Below are 17,719 nucleotides of genomic sequence, written 5' to 3' on the forward strand. Positions count from 1 at the left end.
TATTGTACAGTCTTGCAAGATTTTCTTAAAAATGCATGTTGCTTCCTTAAGAATCATGACATATCATAAAGAAATACCATCCTAAAATGCATCAAAATATTTAAAAAGTTTAGGTTTTGGTCATAGTAAATTGTCTTCACAAAAAGGAGGTAAGGCACAGGTTTGGAGCAGTTATATATTAATGGCTGCCTTCAGTGCCATTTGCTAGCTTTTATATGCTAAAGCACTGTATGCTATATTGATTTCATCATAATGCATATGATAGTCTATGCTTGTTGGACAATGATAATACTTAGGCTAGGTGGTAGAAAATGATTTTCTATAGCCATTAACTGATGAATCATTACACACCCTAAATGGGGCTCCTATAACTTTCTTTGAGAATACATAAACAAGTGCATGTTTACTCACTGCGCAGTTGCATGCTCTGCCTGAAATTGGCAGCATTTTCATATGTAGCTGTTTAATGTGTTAATTTGGAAGGCATTCTGGATAAAGCTTCTGCATTTCAAAGTTATTCTAGTTTCACTGGTCAGATACTACTATCCCATCAATACAGCCAGGGGAAATTTAAATAGTTGTAATATGTTTTCATTCATGTTGTGTGAAAGGGAGATTGGCATTTAATTTGCACAGAATGCGAAAAGTATATTGATTATGAGCCTTTGGAAGTGCTTCAAATAAAATGTTTGTGTTGAGGGTGATGAATTTTTCAGCCCCAATTAACATTTTTAGTATTCCAAAGGCAGAAATGATTGCAATACCACAGCTTTTCCTACTGTCTGCATGGATTCTGGTTTGGATGACTGCAATAAAACATCAATAGGATCTGCCAAGTAAAAGTGTAATTTGTAAAACTCTAGGATCTCCTGCCTTACATCTACACAATCCACTTAGCACACTGTCACATTCTATGAAGTATTCTCAAATATTACGTGAAAGTGAATGCTCTTTGTCACTGCATCACACGCAAGTCAAATAGTAAAGGCTTTCACTGAGAAAAGATCCTTAATGGCATGGTGTCTCATTTAATTATCTTTATTTTAAACAACTGCATGCAAGGGAATTAAAGGAGGACCAAAACTGCAGATCTGTTTTCACAATCCCACCTGTCAGTGCAAATACACAAACTCATTCATATATGAAAAGTAGCAACACAACATACTAAACAAATACAATTATGGCTAGATGGTACTCGGAGCATATAACTGACAGCACAGTTTCATCATAGTTTATGAAGTTCTGGTTTCATTAACTTGTAGATACCTTATCTACTAGACTGTTGTTGCACATTTTGCGGTATAAATATGTAAATGAGCAATGAAATCTTGTGCAGACCTGTATTTTAATATGTTTATTATTCTGGAATAAGAGGTAAACAGGACGGTCACATTGATCAGGTTTTAAACTTCAAATGCATATTTTCTTTCTTCTGGTAAATTAATCAAATGTCAGAATATGGATTAACAATTTGTATTACAATGTCTGTCTATCCATATCTTAGCTTTGAATATATCAAGAATATTAATAAAGTTAAAGAGAGGAATACATTGCAGAATAAAATAAAAGCTCAAGAAAGCAAAATTTTAAACAGAAGGCTTTCCCAGAATGCAATGTGATGTATCAGTGTATTGTGGGAAGAGCTGCTGATGCACAGAGTGAAGCCTCAGTCATGAGCTAGAAAATCAACATGGGAACTTAAAAATCTTCCAAGAACAAATAAGGCCAGTCTAGTAACAGTCAATAAAATGCAGACTGTCTGTTGATAATAGTCAACAGCATATAAAATAAACCACGTTAAATGTTGGCTATTTGGGTATATTTGTCATTACGGAATGTTTCTGCATTTCGTTTACAACTCTCTCTGGGATACATTCTATACTGAGTGATTATTTTAATGAAAATGATATTGCTGAGGTCAGTGTGAGCGAATGTAACATTCTAGGATATAAATCATCAGCCGTGGGCTTGTAACATTTTCTTTTACAGCTTGTTAGCACTTTACTAGAATGAATGACCTACTATATATTTACATTTTGTTTTGTACATGCTTTCCAAATGAAGTAAGTCATCTTACATTTCCATTCAATTTCCACTGCAAATGCAGGAACTATTGATTTAGTATTCATATTATTTCTGTATTTCTAGTCCTATTCTTCTCTTTCATTATCTCAAATGTTTGTACCATTTAATAATTTAAGTGGTGTTCGTTATGTATTTGATCTTATTTATTTTTATTTTTTTGCTGTAGATTGTTGGCATTGGACTAGTTCTGTGTCACTGTGACTCCCGTGAACTCCTAGTTTTTCTCAGTGCCTTCTACACATGTCCACAACATCGAAAGGGTTGGAGAGCGATATCTTCCCATGTGCACCCATTCCTCCATGTGTGATGCAACCTTGACTCAGGACACCTTGCTGATAATACCTTTCTTTGAATCCTTCTCTTCACAAAGGATTCTACCAAGGAAAGTATTCCTGAAAACAGATACTCCCCATCCCATCCCCTGGACATCCTAAGCCTTCTCATTCTTTCCTTCTTCCCACCAGCTCCAACAGTTGCCTGATCTGCTAACCAAACTTGGGTCGCATTTGTGAATCAGAGCATTATCCCTTTATACCACTGCAGCTGGCATCCATATTTACTTCCCGCACAGTTTTACATCTGTTTAGTACTTTACACTCAGGCTTTCTTTGTGCATCTTAAAAAACGTAGATAATGCTATTCTATCTATTTTCTTGATTATGTCTTTCTGTTTTTTTTCTGTATTCAGTCGTTTTTGTGTTTAATATTTTACTTACTTTGAGAACTATTAAACATTTTCTCCTTGTTATTTTAATAATCTGTTTAATTTTAAACAAACTAACAAGGATGTCAAAGCAATATAACACAGAGCAGGACTATAACAATGGGACAAATAACTTGGTGGAATAGGAAAAAAAATAAAACAATGTAGATATTTTAAAAATGTAGCTGGAGTCATAGTTTCTATAACAAGTTCCCATTTTTCCAGAGGATATGTCAAAGGCAGTATCCATAAGGTCTGATGGGAACCACTATGTCAAAAGCCACAGCAGAAATCAAATTCCCACCATTTTGTCAGGTAGGCTGACTTCAGTGTCTAGCAGAGTCGATTTCATCATTCATTCATAGTGCGATTATGTATATCATTTGTGAAGAATGGACTGCTTTACTCTAAGCTGAGAAAGCAAACACTTAATGTGACTATTAATATTCATCAGACTATAATTTCTTTAAACGTGGGATGTGACTGAGATTTCTATTTAAAAGTAATGGCCATTTTTACAGCATTTCTATTAAAGGGATGGAGGCTCAGTCTAAACCTATGAGCTCATCTTACTCATGTCTGAGGTAACTACAGGTCATTGGCTGAGTAGTTGACTGTTGAGCCACACTGTTCTGTAAAGAGATCCATCAATGGACATTTCCAAAATATGCAGTGATTGTAGCATCCTCCACTACAACTATCTGTCAGAAATGTCAGTGTTTTAACTGTTAGTTTAGATGCATTTTAAACAGAGAACCAGGATGACTACGATATCTGAGGTGACCTCGTCCTTTTTGCAATCAAAGTCAAAACTTTAGTAACAACAGTTCTAGTCCAGGTTCACAACTCCACTTGCTACTCAGAAATGCCAGTGGATTTGGGTTGACATGTTTAAAGTCTTTATGTTTCTGTAGTATTGATTATACAGAAGTAGGAAAATTAAATTACTCCTATGTATGAGAGTTAGTAGAGGTGTTTTATCCCCTACAGATTCTAACGTTTGTTTAAAATTAACTCATAAAAAATCTTCAGAAGAAAATACAAAGGCTGAGCATTAAGAAGGTACTAGGTAGACTCCAAATCTTAAATGTTTTTAAGTTAAATTATATTTCTTTGACAGGAGAAGTAGAGAATGCACCTCTTTAGTTTGTTCTTTAAGAGCATCTGTCATCTACACAATCTATATCCCTACCTTCCTCTAATCATTTCCCTATCCATGCCATACTCTCTTGAATGCCCCTGTAATGTTCCTCTCCACCACTCATTTTGATAGTGCATTCCATGGGTCTACAATTGTCTCAAAAATAACTTTTGGAGGTCCAGGGAGTAATTAGTCTCTCCAATCTGTAATTTTTCTTCAAGATGACCTTTCATACCTCCCTGGCATAATTTTGCATACCAGTAACCTGTCTTCCCATCTCTTCTGGTCTCTAGTAAGAAGAGTTCTAGATTCTTTTATCTGTTTTTATATCTGTCTCCTTCCACATCACACAATTTTTGTGGCTTTTCTCAGCCAGATGTCCCATTCCATGTATGGACTCCAGAAGTGCCCACACTAGTCAGGGAATGGTTTGGTCAGTGCACTATAATGAGAAAGCACTGACTCTTTGTTTCCGGAATGTACTCTAAAATCATTGCTCTTTTTGTTTGCTCTTTGAAGCCCTTGGTTTTTGATGATATACTCATATACATCAATATCTACATCTATAGCTCTCTCTTTCTCTCTCTCTCTCTATATATATATATATATATATATATATATACACACATATATATATATATATATATATATATATATATATATATATATGCATCCACATATATTGATATAGTATTCTACATAAACAGATGAAGTATTGATATCCAAAATGTCGATGCCTAAATATCAAAAATAAACATCAACAAGCTACTGAAGATACTCTGATGATTAACCTCAGTCAGCACAAAATAAACAACAAATGTTTCCCCCCATGTGGAGGACGCCATCCCCAACACCCCATGCTAATTATATATACTAACTTCAAGATCACACAATCCCCATGTAAAGGGCATTTTCCCCACCTGTGGATTGTCAGTCTCACAAAACTAATGACCATATGATTCTGTCAAATAAAGCATGCAGACTAAACAGATGTCAATTTTTGAGCCTTTTGTTCAAAAATACTAAATCCATATATAAGTACATAGAAAGAGTGAGAGAGATTTATTTTAATTTGCTTGTTAACCAGGTAAGTGTACTAGTCAAACAGCTTTTGAGACACAACAGGTACTCCCCTGTAAAACTCACCATGAGTCCTAGTTATAAACTGGATGGAGTTTGACTAACTCACCCTTCTGGTCAATAGCTTGAAGAATGCTGCCATGTATGTTTGTTTGTTTGTTTTTTTTCCCAACATTCTCTCTATGATTTTCCCTGCCACTACTGTTAAGCTAAGTGGCCTGTAGTTCCCTGGATTTTTCTTGTCTTCCCTATTAGACAAAGTGCCACACTTACTCTGTTCCAGACTTCAGGTACTTCTGCAAAAAGCAGTGATCCCGTGCAGATCTTTTTCATACTAGATCAATTCCAGCAAATTCTGAGAGGTTATCAATTGTATCCTTGTACTTTATCATCCTTAAGGGTAGATATTTCCCAGCTTATCTCCTCCCTTTCTAAACTAAAGTCTGCCCAGTGCTACCCATTCACTGCTCTGTCCTTCCTGCTTCCAGCATGACACTCTTTCCTAATTTCCTTGAGGAACACCAGAACAAAGTATTAATTCATTACCTCTACATTTTCTCACTCTTTTGTGACCTCCCTTCCATCCTTTTAAAGTCTGGACAGCTCTGGTTCAACCCTCTTTTCAGTGATTATACCTCAAAAGGTTTGTTCCTCCTTCATATTGCTTCTGACAACTTCCTTTCAACTTGCACCTTTGCTGCCTCCACCATCTTTGTTGCCATTTTACTAAACTCCTTGAACTGTGCCTCATCCTACCTCGACCCCTCCTTTCCATCTCTTGTAGGGATTTCCTAACTGATCACATTTCTAAACAGCCACATTGATATGCTGCCTTTCTGCCACTTTCTCAGACACATATCCATAGCCCTGAGCATTCCATCCCTGATCAGTTCCCATAGTATGGATGCTCCCCCAGTTTTCATCTACTCACCTAACTCACCCGTGTAACCTCTCCTTTAGCTCAGAATAATCTAGTATCTTAAAATTACACACCAGCATTTTTGTCTTTGTGTTCTTACTGTTCCCCCACTCTATTTCACACAGTTGTTTGACCACTTGTAAGCTAACAGTGACATCATCTGGAAACCCATGACCCATCTTCCTTGTTTAGGATCTCATCCAAAATGTTATCATTTCTACTACAGTCTTGCATTAGATGACTACACCTCTGATTTGGATCTTCCATGAGTATTACCCTCTATGTCTATCTGTTACCCCACTCTATTATTCTTTCCTCCAGTCCCTCATCCTTCTCCCATGATGCATCTGAGGAGTAATAATTTTCATCAGCCCACCGCTAGCTGTTTTCCTTTCCCTAGATTACCTGCAAGGGCACTTAACCGACATTCTAACATCACTCAGCCACCTTCCCCATTCTGTGTGTGGGGTTCTTCTTTCCTCCTGACCTTATATTTGATGACATCCTTTAGATCAATTGCCACTCCATCTGTCTTTGCTATTTCATTTCCTATCTTGAACAGTCTATACCCAGATATCCCCTTGCCCCTCTTTCAAGTATACAACTGTGTCCAATGATTCAGACCCATCATAAGTACATGCTTTAATAAAATAATTATCTAAAAAAAACATGGTTTATTATCACCAGAAGAGTCCAGGACCTATGTCTAAATGGCCATTTACTTGACTTTCTATCACAAGTGCAAAACACAATAAAGTGAGTCTAGAAACTATAAAAAATAAAGTGTGTTTAAATGATTTAAACGGCAGATTCTAAAAATTCACTGCTATTTCACAGAAACATTTTTGCTTGGGAGCTTCACCATCCTGTACCCCCTTGATCATGGAGATGACTTCCATATCACTGTTAACAACAAACACTAAGGTTCCCGTACCTCTACAAAGAGGGAATTCCCCAAATACTACACCCTTGAGCTTAGTATATATTCCCTTATGTTTGCTATAACAGACTTGCCATTCCAATGACTGCAATTACTGCTCTTAGAATTACTAGGAATTCCAGTAGGCACCCGCATTACTATGTACATTTTTAACTGATGTTCTAGTCACCTGTGAAGAACATATAAAGTCACCCTCTGTTAGTATTGACCTGTCATTACAGTCTATAAAGGACCAGGCATTTCTTAGCTTTCCTTCTTGTTGTATCATTGACCTGGGTATTTGTACCCAATATGAGCTGCCGCTGTACTTTGCCCTGAAACTAACAGTACTAGCCCAGCCTCCTCAAATTTAAAGGTGGATTATATATTTACTGGTAAATGTCTCACCTTAACAACACATGATGTTTGTTATTTGATAATATATATTTTTTTCAAACTTAATGACAAAAAAGTCCAGGATAGCCTTGGTTACAATCCTAGATGTGATGTTATCAATTTAATAGTCTACGTGTGTTGTATATGAGCCACATGATATGCATCTGTAGATTAAATGCTCTATAAGCATTATACAATGTCATTCCTACTCCTTTTGAAAGGGCAAATGGATTTTAATGCCTTACTCACTCAGCAGTTTAAAGTCAGCCACATTACATTATTCTGCAAGGATAGCTAACAAAAAAGAGAGAGAGTGAAAGAACATTTTATTTTGATGTTGTCCAGATCAGAACAAAAAATGTTAAATGGAGACACTGATAAAAAAAAGTGAACGAGATATAACATAAAATGAAGATGAAATGAATGCAAATGTAGCCAAGGTTTTGAGGCTGTTGAAAGGATTACTGGGAAGCAGCAAAAACTGCAAGAGTGACAGTATATCCAGCTGGAATAGTGAAAGAGTTAAACAACATTCAGTGACAGGAAATACAAAGGGATCATACAGGAAATGAGACAGAAAATAGAGGAAGAAACAGGTGAGAATACTCTGTATATTTAAATAAAGAAATAAGTGGATTATTTGGAAAGTACAAAATGCATAGAGTATAATTATATGAAAGGTTTTAAAAATCTTAAATAAATAAAGTGTATGGTAGACCAGTGGATCTAAATGAAGAGAAGGAAAGAGAACAATGAATGAACAAGCTGGAAATATTACAAGGAAAACTTGCTTCTTGCTGAATTGCTTATAGCCAGCTTTACTTGAATGGATATTGAATATAGTTAAAAGAAATAATTTGAATATATTTGCTTAGACTTCATGTTAAAATATTACATCGTTTTCAGCTGATCCATACCAAAGGACATTTGCATGCGCTATCTCTAGTTCAAATGAAGATATAGCAGTCTGAGGTCTCATGTCAGTCCATCATAGGGCAAACTCATATGTATACCATGTACACATATATAGGTAGCTTGGCAAATCACCACTTAACTTATATCAGCTTATTTCATATAAGTGAAGGTAGCAATTATAAAGTGATAGGCTTAAATAACTATCACTGTATTTATAAAGATCTCTTCATTGGGTGTATATGCCATCACTGAACTTGTAGATGTGCAGCAGATCTGAGAAGTTAGGGTCTGCTGAGGCTCTATATGCGAGGCAGAGATCATCTACCAGTAGTCTGTATGATACCAAGAAGAAGGGCAAGGCTTTGAGATGGTCAGTGTAGTTTTGATGATTTAGTCACTTGATTTTCTTGGTGAGGAAGTATTCAAGCTGTGTTAAATGTTTGGACCGATACATACCAAAAGGGCATTATACTCAATATGCCAAATACAGTGCAATGATCACATCCCTGATCTTATACACCATAACCTTACTAATAAGCTATACGATGAAAAAGGACCTTTAAATCTAAATCTAAGGGTGTAAACCCTGTGCTTTGGATAACAAGAAGTACAATTAGAATAGTTATTCCTTATCCACCCCAAGGTATTCCCAAGTAAGAAGCGGCAAATATGGCAATGTACCATCAGCTCCTCCATTTTCAATATCACTTTTTCCCTGTTTATGAAGGCATAACATTCAAAACAAGTATCATCATTCCAAAATACCAGACCTGCATTGTGTACCATTTCTGCATAAGCTGTTTTGTAAATCTCACTGTGTGAATAAAGTTTAATATCAGCAAAGCTATTTCATTTCCAGTCATATATAAACTTCCACATTGTGGTAGTTTGCTTTTAACATCAAGAAAGCATTTCTCAGGGTTGTCTGATAGTAAAAATAAACATCATCTACCTTAACTGGGTGCATATGTTCACACGCACACACACACACACACACACACACACACTACCAATCTAGATTTTCAGCCTATAATAACAAAGTGGCACAGTGGCACAGAGGAAAGCATTGTTGCCTAACAGCTGGGGTGCCTTCTGTGCAGAGTCCCTCCCTGTATTCACTTGGGTTTCCTGTGGGTGCTCCGGTTTCCTCCCACATTCCAAAGACATGCAATAGGTGGACTGTATACTCTAAACTGGCCGTAGGTGTGAGCATGTGTGTGGTGTGGAACAACTACTGCAGCAAGGCTAGCCACCCAGTGGTGTAAACCATGGATGTAGATTATTGGCAGTGTTGAAATGACACCCCAACTGCATGAGCAAAAATGGGAAACAGGGGTTGTGGATGGATGGAATAACAAGGGACTATCATAATCTTGTCTTGTAGTCACACTTATTTCTGTCAGTTGTGTTATTGAGCTGCTCTTTTGGGATCCGTGCAGATGTTCGAAGTTTCACTTCTTCGAACCCACTTCACCGAGTCCACTTGTTCGAAGTAGTGATACTTTGAACATTGACTTTGGCAGTGACACTACAGCATGGAATGGGAATATTCCCTTTTCCCCACTGTAGTGCGATCTCGGAGTTGGTATATTCAAGTAGGGGGGTGTGCAGGGGGGCTTCACCCCTGCAAAAAGATGTTTTAGTGGGTTTTTTTGTTTTTTTTTGGGTCGCCCAGGGAACTAGACTTCAGCAAAAGTGCACTTTTGTTGAAGTGAACTTTCGCTGAAGTGTAGGTCTCCTGCTATATTTCGAAGAAGTGTTCTTTCGATGTAGAGCAGTAGACCCATTCTTTTACATCCGCACTGCTAAGGGCTTTCTATATTTTTAAATGACATCTGTGCATTCTATTTGTTTGTTTAATGTAAGTGATGCAACCCTCAGAATGGTGATTTCAGACAATCAACAGTCTGCTGTACATCCAAGGTCTGTAATGATTGATTATCAGCACAGTTTCTTCAGTGGGTACTACCACATTACTTAAGATATCTGTTTGCTCAATATGAATCAGGTTGGGTATATTTATTTTATTTTAGGATTGGGTGACTGGATTAGTTCCACTAGGCCAGAAACCACTTTTCAGGAGAGCCTTAAGGTATTATTCATATTGACTATGATAACTTCGCTGAGGGCACAGGCAAACTCACCTACTTTTTTTCTGTAAGTGCCCTGCCATCTTTGCATCCACCTGAGCTACCACCAACTCAGACAAATGGGATATCAGTTTAATGTTTAGGAAAGACTTCTTTCAGCCAGATAGTAACTATAGAAATAAACGTCTTATTATTATCGTTAGTACTGAAACATGTTGATGACAGAAGGCCTGGTCCACCTGTATTAAACACTAGGAGAAGTAATGTTTCTTTCTAAAATAAGTAGTGGGTCTTCTTTATTATCTCAGAATCAGACTGTAAGTACTTTAACATTAGAACTCTTCTGTCAAGCTACCTGATTCAGAAATATTTTGACACTTTTACTTCCCAATCACTTTGACCATTTCACAGGGATAGGCTGTTTCGTATTTCCTTCTGTGCTTCAGCACATATAGACTGGTGGAGTGATTGCAGAAATAACCTGCTGTTCTCCTTATTTTCATCTTGGATTCCCAGTGTACAGTCCTATAAAACAAATGAACTCCCCCCTTTATTTCCTTGATGTTTGCTGTTCATGAATTCCTGCTAAGATTGATTTATCAGTCAGCGATCTTATATGACCCCCCTTTAATATTTTTGCTACACATACTGCTTCTAGAGACCCTATTTTATTTTTTATTTGCTGTAGCTTTGATTATCTTCTTTCTTTCCTTCTTTTTTCTCAACTGTATGCCCCAAAATTCTTTTTTTTTTTTTTCTCCAGCTGCTAACCAGTGGCCTTTCTTGGTCTCCAGACTCCCTGTCTGGTTTAACCTCCCTGGAATAGAGTCTCACCAGGCCTTAGGCTGACTGGATGGGTTAACTTTTTTAACAAGTTTAGAGAAGATGAAAGGAAGATCAGAATTCTGACAACAGTGTTACTTGCATTGACAAAGGCTTTTAACTGTGTACCCTAGACAAGCTGAGTGCTGGGATACATTCTTGGTGGACATTCCATGGTGTTGTAAAGGAGCCAACCCTTCCTTCACAGTGAACACTCCTTCAGTGCCCGCCCACCTAACATGACAGCTGCTATTTATCATGACTCTGGTTTTTCCACCAAATAGTGTGGCCTGGGCTTGCCCTCACCCTCATCATCCGTCCACATTCTCTGCCTCTGAAATAGGCAAACAGGTATTGTTTCTGCACTACTTTTCCCATTACTGGCTGCTGCAGCTGCTAGTGAAATATTCAAACACAAGATGCCTGAGTTACACCTAAGGCTTCATTCCTCTACATCAGGGAGCTGACTATTTTTTTTTTTTTTGCTCTTCTTAAACATTTTTTTATTTTTTTTATTCTTTTAACTTCAGCCTGTGCACTTTCACTAGTTCCATTTTAAAACTATCCCCTGCTTTCATACTGAACTAATTTCTCTCAGTTATTGCTTTAGATAATTAAGTCTAGATGTGTTCTGTAGGCTCAAGTCTGTTTGCCTAAAGTATGATTGAGGAGATAGGGTCATTATTCTGTAATTTCAGTTTTAATGTAATTGTCCACTGAAAGGAAATCATGGAAGTCATTTACCCATGGTTAAAAATTGCTTCCAGGAGTGCTGAAGGTGCATTCACCTTATGCAGTCTCGCCTTAGTCTGTTGTGAGTTATAATGGCTCATAGGGAAGTACTAAGTGAGCTGCCCTCATGGGCCATTTTAAGCCTAGTCAATTTCTAAAACATGAGAATCAAACCCTTGCATTTATATCTGTGAGGTGAATACCTTCATCATTATCCTAAGCTCAGTGTACAGCCTCAGATGTTATCTATATGATGTTCTTCTTTCGGCTTTTCCCAGTTAGGGGTTGCCACAGCAGAACTCCGGTCTGCTAATGATTGGCAGTAGATTTTTACAGTGCTGAGGTGCCAGCCCGATGCCCAACTTTCAACGAAGGCGCGCCCATTCACGCATGTCTTTCGAATGTGGGGAGGACATGCAGACTCCACACAGAAGGCACGCCAGCCGAGAATCGAACGGGAGAACCTCTTGCTGTCAGGCAACAATGTTACCGCTGCACCACAGTGGCTTCTCAGTTGTTATCGATATAAATACTAATTTTAATGTTTTTCTTGAGCTTTGTTGCATACATGACCACCTGTGACTTAAGATATGAGCTATGTCGGGGGGCGTGGCTAGGATGTAGACTGGTTGGCAGCATCTTTTCTCAGCTCTGCACTCAAAAGATATTTCTGACATGAATTTTTAAAAACTAAATATTGTAGACAAACATATTTTGTTGAATTACTTCTACTAATATCACTAGAAGTCTACAGTGCAAAAAAATTGGCTTTAAACATTATTTTTCCTGTCAAAAACAAGAAGGAAGGTATCTGAATCTACTGAAAATGAGCTTTTCTAAGCATACCACACAGGACCAGACGATGAAAAAGGAGATACAGTCTTTATTAAATGCTATACAAGACTTGTCAGTGAAATATGACAAAATGAATACCAAATTGGACACTTTTGAGGAGAGATCTACAAAACAAATACAGCAACTACAAGAAATAATGACGCAACAGAAGTCTCAAATAGCTGACATAGAGAGATCCTTAAATGATACTGAGGGCAGACTCTCAGAACAAGATCTTCAGCTACATTTTTTATCACAACAAAATGCTTCATTACAAAATAAAATAGAGGATCTAGAGAACAGTTCCAGATGAAATAACCTTCGCATCTATGGGCTACCAGAGAAAACAGAGGGAGATAACATGGTGACTTTCCTTACTACCTGGTTACCAGAAGTTTTAAAATTGCCTGAAGCTCTTTCTTATGGAATTGAAAGAGCCCACAGATCCTTAAGAGCTGCTTCATCAACCATCAAATCAAAAAAATCACCCGAGATCAATAATAGTAAAGTTCTTTTCATCACAGGACAAGGAACTTATTTTAAAAACAGCATGGTCAACTTCTCCAGTTAAATACAAAGACACCATAATCAGATTTGATAATGATTATTCTGCTGGAGTTATAACTGCAAGAAAAGAATGTCTCCCTCTGATAAAGGAATTGAAAAAAAAAACAACTTAAAGTCCACTTGCTGTTCCCTGCAAGAATAAAAATATTTTTTACTGAAGGTCCTAAAACTTTTGACACTCTGCAAGCAACAGTTTCTTATCTTTCAGCTAATAAAACCTTGGATAATGTGGAAGAAATGGATTTCTCCCAATTTGGGGTTAAGCGTCACTTAGAAAAAAATGAATGGAGCACTGCTGACAAGAAGAAGAAGAAACGATAAAAGACATATGAAAAACACAAACATTATTGTCTTCTATTTGCTCTGTAAGGCAAAAAAGTTCTTTGAAAGCATTCATGCTTTACACATGTGTCAGTCTTTGAAACAATATAAATGCAAGATAAGCAGGACATTTTATAACTAAAGGAAACAACCCTAAAGAAAGCAAGGTAACATATCTTTCTCTATTACAGTGTAAATACTTACAGTCATGATTTTTCTAACTCTAAATGATGTTTAGATAGTTCATTTATAAATTACCTGCTTTTTATTGCTAGTATAGAATATGATGTATTTACACTGACATATTAATGTGGTGTGTTTAAATGAGCATGATTCCTTTTAATATTATTTACACTAAGCTGCATGAAATATCTAAACTGATGTATTTAATACACATAATAATATATAAAAACTGATAGTAATAATTGTCAAAAAGTGCCTTGAAAAGTAATTATCTATTCTTTGATGCTAAAAGTGCCTTTTTGACTAACAAACAACTGTTTGGCTTGTATATCTGCCCTTAATGTTAAGAAAACTAATAGAAGTTTAATGAGCTGGTGTTCAGTTTTAAAAAAGCCCTAAAAACGTCACTTACTTTGTTTTTGTCTTCCCGCCATGGTTGTGAGCTGGGAACTCTTGTTTTGCCACCCCTGAATGAGGGTTCTTCAGTTAGAATCCATTACAGTGTGTTAAACCTTCTAACAGCACAAAATGAAAGTAAACAGTCATGAGTGATGTCAGCACTAAAACAAGACAGTATGGGTGTGGTGTCAGCTCCTAAGCTACTTAAAGTAACCAGCACACTATTTATGAGATGGCAAAGTGCTTTTACAGTTTTAACAAATATTAAAAGTACACTGAAGTACCTAATGACTTTAGAAGGTATCAACACATACATGAAGTTTTATTATATTGCAATATTTGTTATTCATTTTGAATTGTACACATAAACAGCACACAAAGCTTAAAAAAAAGTATATCACTTGGAAGAAACTGTATGAATAGTTAACACATACAGACTTTACTATAATCTTTTCTGATAAGATCACTGACATAAATTACTATAATTTAACTTAATTTTATAAAAAATTAATATATTTAAGTCCTTGACTGGAACTATATAACATATTTGTAAACACACTGCAGCTAGTGTACTCAACCTTAAGGATAGTAAGTCAATTAAGGTTCATGAATGTAGCTATGTGTTATTAGGCATTTTAAGGGTAAAAAGGAGTTGCTGTTTAATTATCAAGATACTCTGTAAATATTAAATTGTTCAAGCAGCACAATCATTAAGCAGTAATGAGCAAGAAAAAATCTCAGACTTGCTTATGATATTGTTATATATATATATATATATATATATATATATATATATAGGAAAGAACTGCTGAATTATAAGTATGCTTTTATTAAAGGCAAGTTATATTAATATTGAACATCCTCACTGAAAATGAATGGTTGTGTAGAGACACAGTAACTCCCATTATATAACCAAGGCTAAAGAGATTGTCTTGTATGTCTAAATTGATCAGCCTTGAACCTTAGATTGCAAATAGACATGCAACATACTTTTACTTATAATACTGAATATATATTATATAACATCACAAACGCTAAAGCCATTGTCAGCTACATCTCATATCAATCAGCATTAAAATATGATTTGAATAGCATAGGCATTTACTAACATATTGCTGTTGGTACCTGATATGCATATAAGTAACAGGTCTAATTTCTGTCTATGAAAGTAAATACCAGGCTGTGCGCATTTGTTAATTATGAAACAAGAGCGTGCTATCTATTCTTTTTAATATCCTATAGGTATGTACTTGTTAGAGACACACACATGCTGCAAAGCTGCTAGTTATTGCATATTCATTAGTATATTTCTGACTGCAGTGTTATAAATATATGGTGTGGACCACTTGAGTTGAGAATATGTCTCTATATTGGGCATGTTCTCTGTTTGAACGTTGTATATTATCTATAATATGATATGGAGTACCCTCACTAAATTCAAAGAAGCCACAATAGAAACAAATATTTATTAAAAATGGAGAATAGAAGGATGAAGAGAAAAATGAAGGAAAATGGTTGATGGTCATATAAGGTTATCTTTTCCTGTGTATGTAGAAAAGTTAACAGTAATAAGTACCAAACAATTGTGTTATAGCATATTTAAAGCCTACTTTGCTTCTCATATTTTCCAACCTTACAGTTATAATGCTGCAGATAAATCCTGTAATATCATAAGAAGTATGAGTTGCTATTTGACATATGACATATGTGGTACACTAGCGATGAAATATGCCAGTGGCACTAATAAATATATAGGAATTGCTAAGAAATATAGTCTTAAACTATATAATACCAAAGCCAAAAACAAATTAGTAGCATTCATACCACTAAAATATTGCTTTTGAATTAAAAGAAAACTATAAGATTACTGATAAATGACAATACAAATGTAACGTTATATTCATTGTTATGGATACTTTCTGATTTAATCAATTTGTGGTATGGTTAACTGATGCATATAATGCTTAACATTTTTTTTTATGTATGTATACATATATGTGTGTATGTATGTATGTGTATATATATATATATATATATATATATATATATATATATATATATATATGTGTGTGTGTGTGTGTGTATGTGTATGTGTATGTATGTATGTATATATATGTATATATATATATATATATATATATATATATATATATATATATATATAGGTAGACCATTACAATAAATTTGATACCTACGAATGCCACTCACACTATAAGGGAGATAGACAGCAAGCATATTATTTTTAAGATGCATAACTGTTATTGCTACACAAAAGATATATTAAAATAAAAGATTTTCCTTTACAATTTAAACAAAACCAAATAGTTAAGTATTAAATCTATGTATAGTTGTGTTGCCTTAGTGTTTTATAAAATATTAAAAATAGATAAAGACTGTATTTAAGTAATCTGTAAAGACAGATACATGTATACTTAAAAGATATATAAGATACTTTTCATTATAAAACTACCATATGGCGGGGCTGGGGGAGGATGCTGAAATGCAGACTTAGAGAGATCGCTTGAATGATTAGATCATTCAAGGATGAGATGTTTTTCTCATGGAGGGTTTGGTGGTTGTTTATCTTATATTGTTCTCAGTTATGATCTTGTAATTTACTTTTATTGGGTGTCTATAATCTATCGTAATACTGTTGGAAGAAGAAAGAACAAGTCATTCTCTTCATGTACACACATCTACACATTGTTACGAGTACATGAATATGGATAAAAGCAAAGCTAATATAAATCCAATTGCAAAATGTATATCTCTTAATGTAAATATTTTAAATAATAGCTGCAAAAGGGGAAGTCTTTATAGATATTTAAAGCTATGTGAAGCGCAACTAGTATTTTTACAGGAAACACACCTTACACAGGAAGGCATAAATAAAATAAACAATAAAAATTATGCAATACTAGTAAGTTCCACCTATAATCAGAAGCGAAGGGGAGTAGCAATTTTGTGGAAAAACACTACTTTAATGCCTAAAATCATAAACATGTTCCATGACAACTCAGGAATGTTTTGTCTAGTGACAATATCTATCAATGAAATGATATATACATTAGTGAATATTTATTGGATACCAGGACTAGGTGTTAGAGTGGCCAAACAACACTTAGAAGACATTGTACAATATACCAAAGGCAATTTAATCATAGCTGGAGATTTCAATTGCATTATAAAAGAAACGGACACAAATACTAAAACTACATGTAAGAAATCACCTTTAACAAAGTTGTTATCTGAGTTTGTTGAAACTTTTAATATAGTTGACATAAATGAGTATGCTATCCCAAATTCACTATTCTTTACACATTTTTCCCATAGACATAATACATACTCTAGAATAGATAGAGTGTACATAACAAAGGATTTAACCTCTAAATTAAATAAAGTCAAGACAATTTCATGTCCATTTTCAGACCATAACACCATAACGTTTGAGATAGACTTATGTTTCAAGAGAAGGATATCAGTAACAAGAATATCATCTTACATAAATCTCAAAGATTTTAAGGAATTTTATATTAAAGAGACACAAACATTCCTAGATATCAATCTTACAAAAGATGTATCTGAAATATATATATGGGATGCATTGAAAGCA

Source organism: Protopterus annectens, chromosome 3.part0 (assembly GCF_019279795.1).
Source record: "Protopterus annectens isolate FY-2018-M chromosome 3.part0, PAN1.0, whole genome shotgun sequence".
NCBI lineage: Eukaryota > Metazoa > Chordata > Ceratodontiformes > Protopteridae > Protopterus > Protopterus annectens.